This window comes from Bos indicus, chromosome 9 (assembly GCF_029378745.1).
Source record: "Bos indicus isolate NIAB-ARS_2022 breed Sahiwal x Tharparkar chromosome 9, NIAB-ARS_B.indTharparkar_mat_pri_1.0, whole genome shotgun sequence".
Lineage (NCBI taxonomy): Eukaryota > Metazoa > Chordata > Mammalia > Artiodactyla > Bovidae > Bos > Bos indicus.
This window is the reverse complement of record NC_091768.1, coordinates 71,709,442-71,725,224: the sequence shown is the minus strand read 5'-3', so window position 1 is coordinate 71,725,224 and position 15,783 is coordinate 71,709,442. Positions and strand designations below refer to the sequence as shown.

Sequence of the window (15,783 nt, the reverse complement as noted above, 5' to 3'; positions counted from 1 at the left end):
AGTCCCTTGGACTGCAAAGAGATCCAACCAGTTCATCCTAAAGGAGACCAGTCCTGGGTGTTCATTGGAAGGACTGATGCTGAGGCTGAAACTCCAATACTTTGGCCACCTCAATGTGAAGAGTTGACTCATTGGGGAAGGGTCTAATGCTGGGAGGGATTGGGGGCAGGAGGAGAAGGGGACGACAGAGGATGAGATGGCTGGATGGCATCACTGACTTGATGCACATGAGTTTGGGTGAACTCTGGGAGTTGGTGATGGACAAGGAGGCCTGGCGTACTGCGATTCATGGGGTTGCAAAGAGTCAGACACAACTGAGAAACTGAACTGAACTGAACTGACACTGAAAATTAGGAACATAATATCTACTTTGACATAACTCAGGCTGGGCCAATAGTGAGGCATGAATCTTCAGCAGCAGGTGCCCTTGAAGGTCAAGAAACAAGGAGTATGGGAACTAACGAGAGAGCTCAAGGAGGCTGGGTTTGGGCAGGTACTGAGACCCCTGAAAGGTCAAGTGACAGAACAGGCAGAGCCACAGGAGACCACGATGCCACCAGAGTTTAAAGAACAAAAGCAGTCATCTTGCTGCCCATTAAGCAGCACTTTGGCCACAATGAAGGAATAAAGAAGATAACTCAGATTCCTTGAGAAGAGTGGATCACCAGGTCCAGCCAAGCAGGCAAGATTCCAATCCAATAAAGAATCCAATAAAGCAACAGAGCCCTCTAAACACAAGAGGGGAAGAAGGGTCTAGTTCTGTGGGTGCAAAGTCCTGCCCAGTGTTGACCTGCCCTACCAGACACCACTGACAGCACAGAACTCATCCCACACATAAAAGCTTAAGGGGCTAATGTCTCCCAGCACATGTCCAGCTCTTGGAAAGACTGGTTCTGGATGGGGGCTGCTCTGCGCATCGCTGCCTCTACCTGTGAGGAGACAGAAAGGAAGGCAAAGACTTCACTCATCTTCCCAAGTCCGAATCCTCAAAGAGATATGGAAATACCCCCAGGGTCTTCCTAGGAAAGGATCTATAAAGAATAAGAGGCAAAGAGGCAGACCTTCAAACAGGAACTTGCAGATACAGTATTACAACAGAACAGTAAGGCAGGTGGGTGAGGCTAGAGAAGGTTCAGTTTATCACTTGTGAAAGGCTCATGAATGCTGGGGATATGAGAGGGGGAGGGTTTGAGGTCAGCAAATTTGCTTCCTGTTTTCCTACAGCTGAGCTAGCAGACAGCCACTCCATTCTCTTACCCACTGCCTACATCTGCTTTCTCCTACAATGGCAGACTGAATCATTGCAACAGGACAATATGGCCCAAAAGCCTAAACCATTTACTACCTGGCCCTTTACACAAAAAAGTCTGCTGATCCATGCCTTAGAGAAATACTAGTCTATCTAGATGCAAATGTATAAATGCAGATAATTGCACACAGTGAAAATTTAGAATTAAGATTTGAAAGGACAGACCATTTATGGTCAATCATAGTCAATCTTCACATAATCCACACTAATAAAGATGGATCACACAGAGATGGATTTAAACAATAATAATTCTGATCATGATAAAATGGTCTACACAAATAAGATATGTTATTTCATTTCTCTGTCTTTATGTATGTTTTTTCCCCACTTCATCAACATTTACCTTCCATAATATGCTTTATATGTTTCCAAGAAAAAACTAACAAAACTTGAAAGACTTACTAATTTAATTTTTGACAATTGGCTTATTTTCTAATAAAAAGCTTTTATTATTTTCATCATTATTATTATCAAGACCTATATTCAAGAAAGTCCATGCAATTTTTCATTCGGCAAGTACTTGTTGTTCAGTCACTAAGTCGTGTCTGACTCTTTGCGACCCCATGAACCACAGCACGCCAGGCTTCCCAGTCCTTCACTATCTCCCAGAGTTTGCTCAAACTCATGGCCACTGATTCAGTGATGCTACCCAACTATTTCATCTTCTGTCATTCCCTCTTCCTCCTTCTTTCAATCTTTTGCAGCATCAAGGTCTTTTCCAGTGAGTCGGAAACTAATATTTACTGAAAACTTACTCTCTGTCATTAGCTATGCTAGGATCCACGTTAGACCAGAAAAATAACCTAGTGTTGGTTTTCTATCTTCTCCCTTTCATAAGAAACCTCTTTCCCTAATAAAATAGAAGGATTGTATACATTTATTTTACATAAAATAATTCATAAAACAGTAAGTACAATTATATGAAAGAAGCATTTCTAAATTGAGTGCTTGAAAACAGCTGGTGGTTAAGTATTATTTGACACTTTTCTCACCACAAAAATATCAGAAACAAAAACCAAAAAGCCTTAGAATTTTAAATCTTCAAAAATTTTAGATTTCTCAATTTTCTTCAAAATTATAGAAACTGAAATGTTATTGTAAATAAAACTGACTATAGACACTGCTTAAAATTATTTTTTAGGGGGTAGAATACAGTATAAATTTTCTGTCATATGAAGAGACACACTGCAAAACAAATATTGCACTTTTTCAAATTTAAGGATTTAAACTATGTTTCTACTATGAAGTTACAGCAAGATCTGACAGCAGTCAAGAGGTTATATGAATTATATATGAACTGGTATCCAATTTTCAACTCGTCTTTGAAAACCTGAGGAGCTGATTTTCAGAATTAGAAAAATAAATCAATAATATTTGAACTTGTTCAGATGAAGGTGGAAATTTCTTTAAAAATTAATGGATGAGTTTTAACCTCAAAGATGTCCTTTTATTATCTGAGAAATAAGGGCAGCTACCCAGATAGATCTAGATACCCCACCAAACAGCTTCTTGTAGATGTGTTTGAGGCACTTCTTCCTGATTTGTGACTTATCACTTGAGGAGAGACTGCGAAACATCTCTAAGATCACAGAAACAATGGTGATGATTTTATTATTTAACACATAAAGCCTAGCTATTGAAAAATAAGTTTTCACAAGTATTGATCCCTGATACATTTACTCCTATTCATTTTGCTCTTTCTGTCACACACACACATGTGCACTAATAATCTTTGTTTATACACTAGAACCACATTATCAACCATTAACTTACTACATGTTAAAAATGCACATTTATACTGAGACATTTGGGGATACTAATAATTCCAATTTTCATAAGAAATGAAAGTACTTTCTTTGGATTTTATAACTCTTTCTAGTTAACCAAAGTTTATACAATTTTTCAGCCTCTATCTAATTCAGATGGATTACATTGCATCTTTATTTTTTAAAAATGGAAAGACCCAGTAGCAGGACCTTTTCACTATTGCTGAAATTCAAACTCAGAAACCTAGGCAACACTCGGCAGAACTCTCCTTGGAGTCACTTTAATTCTTAATGTCTTAATTACTTGCACTTATTAAATAATTGAAAATCTCTAGCAAACAAAAGATGAGATGGCTATCCTTCTCCCTGACTAATATGATGATTGGAGTTTATTCGAAAAAAAAGAAAACAAGAATTATGGTGGCTTGGGGAGATGTTGTAATGAGTAGAAAAATGTGAAATGTGCATTAATCATGGTTTTCTTTTTTTGAAACTTAACACATCATACACACACACACACTCATTCACACAGCTTTTGTACTGGCATTAGATATAAATATACAGAATGAAAATGTTCTGACTGATAATACACATACAAACAGGCTCACCTCTCAAATTCAGCAGGTTAATTAGAGATCAGTTCGTTGTATTTTATCAGTAACAGGCATGTGTAATATATATATAAATTCTATAAGGCATAGCAAGTCTAAAACATATTTGTAAAATATAATCATTTTATACTACTAGTTTTAAAGTTCTGTATATTGGTTCATTCATTGTTCATTTAGCATTTCCAAGGTATACGCCTTCCGAATTTCTTTTCTATATGTCTATTCACAAGATTCACTGGCAATTATAGTCATGTTATAATACTCAAGATGTAGTCACATCACATAATATGTATCATATAAAAGTCAGTGCAACTTTACCTCAGAATCAGCTCCTCCTACTTACATTGTGATATGGGTGCCTTTGAAAAACAGCCTCAACTATCATATGAGTTTGAGTTTTATAAATATTTTAAAGAGGGAATTGTAAGAATTAGCAAACTAAATTAATGAATAAAATTAGCTTCAGTTTTATTCAGTCCAAGTGTTCAAAATCTTCTGGCTTTTATAATTATAGTCTAACCATGTCTTTCTTTTAGAAAAAGCCATCTTATAATTCTGAATACAAACAACAATGGAAGATTATCTATGATACTAAGTCACAAATATTTATATAGAAAAATTAAAGGTGAACAGTCTTTTATAGAAGAATGACTGTACAATTCAATTTATCTGTAGTGACTTTGGTTTAGTTATTCTCCTATATTACTACTTGTAGTGCCTTTTTCTACTCTCAAAAGACTTCATTTAAAGAATAAATGAAAAAATAGACATTCAATATAAACAATCAACGTTGCTGTTGTTCAAACACTCAGGCGTGTCCAATGTTATGTGACCCCATGTGCTACTGCAGCACTCCAGGCTTCGTTGTCCTTCAATATCTCCCAGAGTTTGCTCAAACTCACGTCCATTGAGTCAATGACGTCATCCAACTGTCTAGTCCTCTGTGGCCCCTTTCTCTTCCTGCCCTCAATCCTTCCCAGCCTCTGGGTCTTTCCAATGAGTCAGCTCCTTTCATTAGGTTGCCAAAGGACTAGAGCTTCAGCTTCAGCCTCAGTTCTTCCAATGAATATTCAGGCTTGATTTCTTTTAAGATTGACTGGTTTGAGGTCCCTGTTGTCCAAGGGACTCTCAAGAGTTTTCTCCAGCACTACAGTTTGAAAGCATCAATTCTTCAGCACTCAGCCTTCTTTATGATCCAGCTCTCACATCCATACATGACTATTGGAAAAGCCATAGCTCTGAAAATATGGACCTCTGTCACCAAAGTGATGTTTCTATTCTTTTAATACACTGTCTAGGCTTGTCAGCTTTTCCTCCAAGGAACAAGCGTCTTTTAATTTCATGTCTGTGCCATTGTCTGCAGTGATTTTGGAGCCTAAGAAAATAATCTGTCATTGTTTCCATTTTTCCCTATCTATTTGCCAAGAAGTGATGGGACCAATGACATGATCTTAGCTTTTTGAAGGTTGAGTTTTAAGCCAGCCTTTTCTCTCTCCTCTTTCATCCTCATCAAGAGACTCTTTAGTTCCTCTTCGCTTTCTGCCATTAGGGTGGTGTCATCTGCATACCTGAGGTTACTGATATTTCTCCCAGCAATCTTGATTCTAGCTTGTGCTTCATCCAGCCCGGTATTCTGAATGATGTACTCTGCATATAAGCTGAATAAGTGAAGTGACAATATACAGCCTTGAAGTACTCCATTATCAATTTTGAACCAGTTTGTTGTTCCATGTCCAGGTTAACTGTTGTTTCCTGATCTGCATACAGGTTTCTCAGGAGGCAGGTCAGGTGGTCTGGTATTCCCATCTCTTTCAGAATTTTCCAGTTTGTTGTGATCCATACAGTCAAAGGCTTTAACGTAGTCAATAAAGCAGAAGTAGATTTTTTCTGAAATTCCCTTGCTTTTTTGATGATCCAGTGGATGTTGGCAATTTGATCTCTGGTTCCTCTGCCTTTTCTAAATTCAGCTTAAACATCTGGAAGTCTCGGTTCACATATTGTTGAAGCCTAACTTGAAGGATTTTGAGCACTCTTTACCTTTTACTTTTCCTCAATAATTATTCCCCAAGTATAGTCTCAACTTCAAATCAAGATATTTCCATATATTGAAAAACTGACATAACTTTGCTGGCTCAAAGATAGCAACTATGATCAACACAAAAAATATAAAGTCATAAAGCCATAATAGCGATTTTTAAAATGTAGTAAACATCTTTAAGCAAGAAATGGAAAAATATTAGGAAAGAAGGTAGACGTCATAGACCTACTGGCCTCTACGTCTGGAAACAAGTGGGAAAACCTATGGCCTCTAAGTCTAGAAGCAGATGGGACTTAAGCCCTTAAGCAGAACAGAATCAGGGTTCACGCCCACAATTACTAATTGAAACTATAAGCTAAATGAGGCTCAACTGCCTCCCTCAAACCCAATTTTACTTGTAAAAGAATGCTTAAAATAAAAAAAAACCTTTTGCAAACAATCTATAGAAATCAAAAAAGAACATAAGATACAAATATTACAAATTGAAAATACTGAAAGAAAATTTTAAATTTTTGTTGAAATAAATAGACATTACAAAACAATGAGAGGACTCACCATATATCTAATATGAGTTCCAGAAAAGATTATAAATATATTTTATAGATAAAGATATACAGATCATTAATAAGATAGCATAAAAGTGGGATATAAAAGTAAGAATTTTGAAAAAATGATATAATTTTTCAGATCTGTAATTTAGTCCAAATATCATATTGGATGGGCTTCCCAGGTGTTCAGTGATGAAGTAACTGCCTGCCAATGCAGGAGACACAGGTTTGATCCCTTTGTCAGGAAGATTCCCTGGAGAAGGGAATGGCAATGCACTCCAGTATTCTTGCCTGGAAAATCCCATGGACAGAGGAGCCTGGCAGGCTACAGTCCATAGGGTTGCAAAGAGTCAGACATGATTGAGCGACTAAGCATGCACATCCGCAACATACATGATAAAGCTAAATCTATTTCTAGATATAGCACGGTAAAATGGCAAACAACAGATTAGTAAGTATCAAAAGTCACTAGAAAGAAAAAGAAATGGCAGATTATTGACAAAACAACAGTCATTTGAATGACAGGAGTTTCTATTCAACTATAGCCATCATTAATTTATTCAAAAATATTTTATTTTTTTTCTGTGCTCTAGGCAGAAGACAATAGGATAACAACTTTAAAGTACTAAAGAGAAAATGAATGTTAATTTAGAATTTTATACCCAGGTAAATTATTATTCAAACAATGAAACTTTTTAAAAGTCCCCCTTAGACCATCATTGAGGCAATTATCTAAGGATATACTTTTGCATGTAGAAAAATGCCACAAAGATGCAATGAAATCAAAGAGAAAAATATACTGTAAATTTAATCAACAATTTACTGTAAAATAATAACTAAATATATTCCATCACAAAAAAGTAAAACTGAAACTTTAGTCAATATTAACAATGAGAATCACCCATTGAGCATTTGTAACATGACTAGGTATACTCAGGACAAGTATATAAATACAGATAAACTTCAAATTTAAAAATGTATGATAATTTATGTATATTTAAGAAGTAAAGTGATCCCTAAAGAAGCACTACAATGTATAGCTTTCAAATAAACATAGAAAAAGTAAAACAAAATATACCCTCAGCAATACAGAAGGGCACAGGAAGGGGGAGAAAAAGGAGCAAAACAAAAGAATGGTAATTGAAAACTCAAAAAAGAAAATATATACCTGCAAACACAATACTTTATAAAATTGACAATAAAGTTCCTAATTCAAAAACAGGAATTATTGAAGCTATCTAAAAATTAAGAAATCAAGACTATTCTTCTTCAAGAGATATCCTTAAAATAAAACCATGAAAAACAGCTGTTTTAAAAATGAGAGCAAGGGAATGAAAAGAGGAACACTGAACAAATACTAACCAAAAACAAAGCTAGTATGATAATGTTATGAAAAAAAAATGTTTTTAAAAATATTAACAGGGGTAAAAAGATATATTGTCCACTAACAAAAGGAAAATCCACCAAGAACATATAATAATGATGAACTTGTATGCACACGCAACATAATCTCAGAACGCACAAAGTAAAACCTGAGTCACACAGTAAAAAACAATACTAATAAATTGCAGATGCACAATCTTGAAGGGAGACTTTTACTCCTGCAGTTTCATGGCAATTCATTATATCTAAATTCTAAGTGCTAAATCTAAGCACAGAGGCACAATCCTCTACTTGTTTCTAGACCTGAAATTCTCTACCATTTGAAAAATATCACCAACACAGATATCCTCAAGAATTAAGTAAATCCCTGAGACTAAAAAAAAAAAAAAGCTCACCCAAGAGCTGTGAAGAGAGGCTTCCTAGTGTCTAAAATTCAGTAGGCGATTTGGAAGAGGGGAAGTGTGGATAGGATTTTATCATGCACAATCCTCCCAGAAGGAAGACTGACTAGATGGCATTGCCTCTGAGCTGCCTGCTCTCCTGCAGTTAGTGAAAATGCTTTATATGTGGCCTCCTGTAAGGAGATTCACTGCTTGGACATAACTCCACAGATTCACATAAACTTTTGGGGGAAAAATGGTATTTTATGCTCATATGATCACATTCATACAGTGCTGACTGCATTTAAACAAAAACTGAATGATCCCAAAGGCAGTGAGAGAAGAAAGTAGGAACTGAATTCCAGGATTAAGAGGAAAATTCAAAATTAGAGACACTTAGATAAAAGAAGAGAATAATAATAGGTAAAAATAAGCCCAAATGACATCCATAAATTGTATCGATAGTGGTACCCAATATGTTCACATATACCTGGCGTTTAAAAAGACAGTTAAAGCTGCCAAAGTCCAGGATACTCTGGTTGGTGAGAAAAGAATATTTCCTTTTTGATCTGGAACATATAGACAGAAGAATAAAAAGAGCATCCAAAAATAGAATAAACCAAGTGCATGACAGAGAAGGCATGAAGGTGGACATAAAGGCGTCACAGGAACTAGGATGTGAAAATAACTTGGACAAGCACAGAGATTCCATTAGTTTTTGCCTACTTCCACAGACAAACCACAATTTTCTCTAACAGTTGATTCACTGCTAGGAAAATCTTTACATTGAATTCCAAACAATCAGTTCAGTTCAGTCGCTCAGTCGTGTCTGACTCTTTGTGACTCCATGGAGCGCAGCACTACAGGCCTCCCTGTCCATCGCCAACTCCCTGAGTTTACTCAAACTCATGTCCAATGAGTCAGTGATGCCATCCAATCATCTCATCCTCTGTCGTCCCCTTCTCCTCCTGCCTTCAATCTTTCCCAGCATCAGGGTCTTTTCAAATGAGTCAGTTCTTCGCATCAGGTGGCCAAAGTATTGGAGTTTCAGCTTCAACGCCAGTTCTTCCAATGAATATTCATGGTTGATTTCCTTTAGGATATATTTGTTGGATCTCCTTGCAGTCCAAGGGACTCTCAAGAGTCCTCTCCAACACCACAGTTCAAAAGCATCAATTCTTCGGTGCTCAGCTTTCTTTATAGTGCAACTCTTACATCCATACATGACTACTGGAAAAACCATAGCCTTGACTAGATGTACCTTTGTTGGCAAAGTAATGTCACTGCTCTTTAATATGCTGTCTAGGTTGGTCATAAGTTTCCTTCCAAGCAGTAAGTGTCTTTTGATTTCATGGCTGCAGTCACCATGTGCAGTGATTTGAGAGCCCAAAAAATAAAATATTTCACTGTTTCCACTGTTTCCCCATCTATTTGCCATGAAGTGATGGGACCAGATGCCATGATCTTAGTTTTCAGAATGTTGAGTTTTAAGCCAACTTTTTCACTCTCTCTTTCACTTTCACCAAGAGGCTCTTTAGTTCTTCGCTTTCTGCCATAAGAGTGGTGTCATCTACATATTGAGGTTATTGATATTTCTTCTGGCAATCTTGATTCCAGCTTGTGCTTCTTCCAGCCCAGAGTTTCTCATGATGTACTCTGCATATAAGTTAAACAAGCAGGGTGACAATATACAGCCTTGATGTACTCCTTTCCCTATTTGGAACCAGTTTGTTATTCCAGGTCCAGTTCTAACTGTTGCTTCCTGACCTGCATACAGATTTCTCAAGAGGCAGGTCAGGTGGTCTGGTATTCCCATCTCTTTAAGAATTTTTCACAGTTTGTGGTGATCCATACAGTGAAAGGCTTTGGCATAGTCAATAAAGCAGAAATAGGTGTTTTTCTGGAACTCTCTTGCTTTCTCAATAATCCAGCAGATGTTGGCAATTTGATCTCTGGTTCCTCTGCCTTTTCTAAAACCAGCTTGAACATCTGGAAGCTCATGGTTCACCTACTATTGATCTAAACAATCACCAAAGCGTATTCAGCTCTAAACTTCTGTTTCTAAATTTGTGATAATTCTGTTCACATCTTCTCCATTATTTAATGTTCAGTGGAATCAGCAAACAATAACCAGTCACACCCACAGAAAATTTCAACAATTACCACACATCAGATCTAAGTTGTTCACAAAGTATCATGCTTCAGAAAAAAGCAATTGCAATTGAACAACCACACATGAAGAAACAAAGCACTAGAACATCCTCACCCTGAACTGTAGATCAAGAAACACACACAAGTTAACTTCTACAAAAGCATATAATTTAAAAGCTCCAAGAAAAAAACAAGTCTCATTACAAGATAGTGAGATCACAGTCTTTTAAGAGATAAATGATACATGGATGGACAGACTGATGGATAGATAGATGATTAAGGGTGAGATTGAGAATGGTCATATAAAAATTTACACGAATATACACCAAACTATTATGTGGATATCATGGAGGGCCCAGGAGTGACATGACGAGAAGATCATTCTCCTTTATTTCATAAACTTAAAAACAGTTTGACTCTAGAACACTGAATGTATATTATTTATAATCATTTTTATACATATTAATCTAAGCACATTTATGCCATATAGTAGTGCAACAATAATAAACACAAACAGAATTCTGTTGAATTAGGATAATTCTAATATTAAACCAAAGAAGATGACCAGAAATACACTCATTATTACGGCTTGTAAAAATTGTTAATAATAAAATCATAATTACTTTGGTCCCAATGCTTGCCCAGAACTGATGACTAGACTTGTTATATGAAGTTGAGATTCTCTGGAGCATTATTAAGATCTGAAGACACTTGTTATTTGGTAGCTACAGGTGTGAACTGTTAGCTATTGAATTGAGCTGAGTATTTCTATTTCTCAAGGTCCCAGAGCCTTCTGACCTTTTGAAACACCAAAAGAATGAATGGAACTGTACAGTTTTGAGCAGCGACTTGATGGTAATAACATCACCTAGGGTAGACTCTGTCCCTCTAGCCCCATTTATGTCTTTGTCATTTTCTTTCTTGTTTCGAAATGAACAGGGAATTTAGATGAAGCCCCAACGGCTCAAAATGAATAAAGCAAGCTTAGGCTTCTATGCAGGTCAAAAGAAGAAAATGCTGTAAGCCACTTGGAAACAGGAATGGTACAAGAGGACCTGACTGTTCTGTGGAGAGCAAGGTCATCAACAGGTAATTAGAAAGCAGTCAGAGCCCTCGCTCCTACTGACAGGTACCTTGAATTAACAGGTACAAGGCAAAGGAAGGCTACACCAGCAAGATGAAAATAGTGACATGAGGAAAATATTGAGATGAACACTCTATTTGTCTTTTGGTATGGGGTAAAAAGTAAAACACAGTATTAATGAGTAGCCATACACAAGCAAGGAAGGGCCAAAAAAGGGTAGGGAAAAAACTCAATGGAAGGTAATCAAGAACATGACAGTGGTGCAACTCTCAGCCTAAAGCAATAATGCAATTAGCACTTCAGGATTAATTTTCTGAATTATCAAATTGCCTAAAAAAAAATAGAGCATCAACCAACAAGTAACTTCACTACTCAGAAAAATCTGCTCCAGCATACATCACCTTAACTAATACCCATGGTAAAACCTATTTATGTTGCTGACTATAGAACTATATTGGTTGTTATGGTTGTACACTTAAGGCTATATGTTTTACCTTGGGACCCCTAACCATGAGTGGTGGAAGGATTACACCCAAGAATTTAATGAAACAAATAAATGCCGCTTATTTATTTTGTTTATGTTCATCTACACACCTTTGAATATTAAAGAAATCTCTATATAAGTCTTCTCTACTATTAACTACTTTCTGAGGAAAAAAGGTAAAGCTTTCAGGCTTTTGAGAGAGTTAGGGAGTTTTCAGTTCACTGAAGTGAGAATTAGAGTCTCTAACAGGAATAAGAATCAGGTACCCACGTCCACAATGACATCAGCTGAAAGGCGTCCCTGAGCCCTGCCAGGCTTTCCCGGATGCCCTATGGGAAAGCAGAAGCGCCTTCTGGAGTGTGCATTGCACAGTCCCACAGCTTGGTCCTGTTAGCCAGACCTTTCCGCTGACACTTCGAAAAACACCCTGCTCCTGTTGATTTTACATCTCCCCCCTTTTAGATATTACCACACTGTGGCTGCCACTTTATTTTAATATGAATTTCTCCTAGAAGATGCAAACCAGCTTTTCAAACATAAATCTTAGCAGTGGAAAAAAGAAAAATAGTTTTAAAGGGAACTATAATAAGAATCAATGTGTCTTCTGATCTACATTTCTTAGCACAATTTCATGCCATAAGCTTCCTGCTTGTGTCATGACATATTAAAATTTTTTTACTTCCATTTAAAGACGATGGATTTGCTCCAGCTGCCATAATCACTTATATGTCTAACATTTATTTAGCATCTGTCTACTTTTCTATCAGTGGCACTTGTCTTTCATTAATCTTTTACCATTTTGGAGAAGGATTTTCAGCAAGTTTTCTAAATTTGAGTAAATTAGGAGTGTGAGATAAACATATACACACTAATATATATAAAATAGGTAAACAATAAGGACACACTCCATAGCACAGGGAACTATACTCAATATCATGCAATGCTGTGAAACTAACAGAGCACTGAAAATTAACTATACTTCAACCAAAAAAAAAAAAGGTTTAAAGAACAGTTGATAACCAAATATCAATGCAAAATATATATTTTTCTTTTTTTTCAATAAATTCTCACAAATTATTTTTTATTGAAGTATAGTTGATTTTCCCATAAATTATTTTTAACATAATTTTATCAATTAACAATATAATTTACACATGATTAAAGAAATATTTCACCCTGAGTTTGAAAAAGGAGGAAAAAAATATCTCCAACTTTCCCAAAAAACACAGCTTTAACACTCAATGGGGTTCCAAAAACACTGAGAAAATATTCTATAAGAAAAACAGATTGTGTGGTTGCTATCCTAAATAATATCTGCAGCCTCCCTTGACTACACAGCTGTACAGGCCAAGTGTGATGTAGCAGCCTAAAAACTGAGATTCTGTGCTGCTTCAGCAATCACAGATCCTTACTGTCCAGGGGCTCCATTAGCCATGTTCCAAGAGATTGGCTCCCGTCCATGCAGGTGGACTTCCCTTCAACTTAGATATGTCCTTCCACCAAGGAGAATTGAGGGAAGCAAAAGATTATACAGAATGTTCTTTTAAAGCTGTATTCGAAAATCAGCCACTAACCAAAATTACACACCTATGTTACAAACGCAGGGAGAAAAAGGTAACTTGACATTGGACCATAATGGATTCCAATTTTAGCTCAAAATTTCAATGGGTTTGGAATTCCCATCACCATCCACTAAAAGGAGAGAGCTATAGATTATAGCACCATATAAAGTACTTTATTGGCACTTTAGGTAATAACAGTTAAGGATGATGAAGAAAGTAAAATCAAAGTAAATTAATCATGTATAATACTTGCTTTTGATTAATACGATTGGAATATTGCTACATTAACTAAATGTTAGTTCCTGAAATGTATGGTTTGAGAAGCTGAAATATGTTCATGTAGAAGGCAAGTTATATCAGTGGGTTGGGAAGAAAAACAGTGCCTTACTAGCATCTGAGAGAATTAATTCATTCAATAAAGTAGAATAATAAAATAAATATGTATGTATATTTTCACATAATTTAAACCAAGAATAGCTAACTTTTCATCATTCACATTAAAGGAAAGGAACTGTGCATGGCTAATCTAAAATCAAAAATACTTGATTGTGAAATGTTTCAGATTATTTTTCTGCAAACTGAAACTTCTCAGAAGGTTTCACTTAAGTACATATTTTAAATGGGCTTTCTAAATTGAGTAAATGAAGGTTAATGGGTAAAACTGAAAATCGTGAGATAAGTTTTGCCGAAGTTGTTTTCTTTATAATATACAAATTTCCATATACAAACATGCAATCACACTTAACCTCATACTGTGCTACTCACAGTGTTCTCAGCTATATTTTTATTCTAGCATAAGATTTAATCAATGTGCAATGCATTTTTCAATTTTTTAAAAGTACAACTCAGAAGTCATAAGTAATTTGTATCAAATGAATGATGTGGCCATATGTACATTTTATGGCTCTCAAAACCATATACGACTCCATCCATGGTTTTATTCATATACTAGTGTAGAATCTATAAACTTTCTATAAGTTTTCTGAAGTACAGAATTAGTTTTTTTTTTAATGAAGCTTCATACTAGGAATTAGCCATTTTCAATTTTATAAAAAGTATTTTGAAAAGATAAAAGGTTAGCATTCCAACTTTTCAACACAGAGACTGTCTCAGAAAACTACAATGTCAGAAAGGGCCTCATGGAGAGAAATAATTCATATACATTCTCCAAGAGGATTCCTTTGTAACATCTTAAATACTGTAATACAGTCAATGAAGGTGACAGAAAAGTCCCAATCTAACAACTATATAAGGAAAAGAAGCCAGATAATTATTGCAGATATCTGTGTAACAAAGAATGGAAAAGAAAGTCTACCAACATAAAATAAAAATAAATTATATAAGTTATAGATTCAAATTTATTCTGAATTGTTGGATCTTGTTTAACATATTTTGTCAATAAGTAAATCTAGTTTGACTTTTTTACTGAAATAGCAACAATTAACCTCACACAGATTTCATGTTTCATTAGACTATCCTAAGGGGATCAGCCCTGGGATTTCTTTGGAAGGAATGATGCTAAAGCTGAAACTCCAGTACTTTGGCCACCTCATGCGAAGAGTTGACTCCTTGGAAAAGACTGATGCTGGGAGGGATTGGAGGCAGGAGGAGAAGGGGACGACAGAGGATGAGATGGCTGGATGGCATCACTGACTCGATGGACGTGAGTCTGAGTGAACTCCGGAGTTGATGATGGACAGGGAGGCCTGGCGTGCTGTGATTCATGGGGTCGCAAAGAGTCGGACACGACTGAGCAACTGAACTGAACTGAATACATCCATGGACTATAAAGAAAGCTGAGTGCTGAAGAATTGATGCTTTTGAACTGTGGTGTTGGAGAAGACTCTTGAGAGTCCCTTGGACTGCAAGGAGATCCAACCAGTTCATTCTAAAGGAAATCAGTCCTGACTATTCATTGGACTTTTGTTGAAGCTGAAACTCCAATACTTTGGCCACCTGATGCGAAGAGCTAATTGATTTGAAAAGAACCTGATGCTGGGAAAGATTGGGGGCAGGAGAAGAAGGGGACAACAGAGGATGAGATGGTTGGATGGCATCACCGATTCAATGGACGTGAGTCTGAGTAAACTCAGTGTATTGGTGATGGACAGGGAGGCCTGGCGTGCTGCGATTCATGGGGTTGCAAAGAGTCGGACACGATATCCATGGGATCTCAAAGAGTTGGACACAACTGAGCTACTGAACTGAACTGACAAGTAAGATGAGGAATCTGTGATTCAAAATATTAAGTGATTTGCCTCTCTCTTTCTCTATCTCACACTGAGCTAGTTAAATGTACCACCAGGACTTGAACTTACATCTCCAAACATTTTAATTGTGTTTGCCAACATCTACCCAAACACTTAACCAAAAACATATTAATTCCTCCCTTTTCCTTTATTATATTTAATCCATTAGAAAATTCTTAAATGAGAGACTTCCCTGGCAGTCTAGGGGTTAAGACTCT

At 36.3% G+C, this 15,783-nt stretch overlaps 1 protein-coding gene across 14 annotated transcripts in view; it reads right to left on the bottom strand.

The window, feature by feature from the left end:
* Positions 1 to 15,783, bottom strand: part of EYA4 (EYA transcriptional coactivator and phosphatase 4) — a 365,716-nt gene that overhangs the window by 223,645 nt on the left and 126,288 nt on the right. The gene's annotated exons all lie outside the window — the stretch shown is intronic.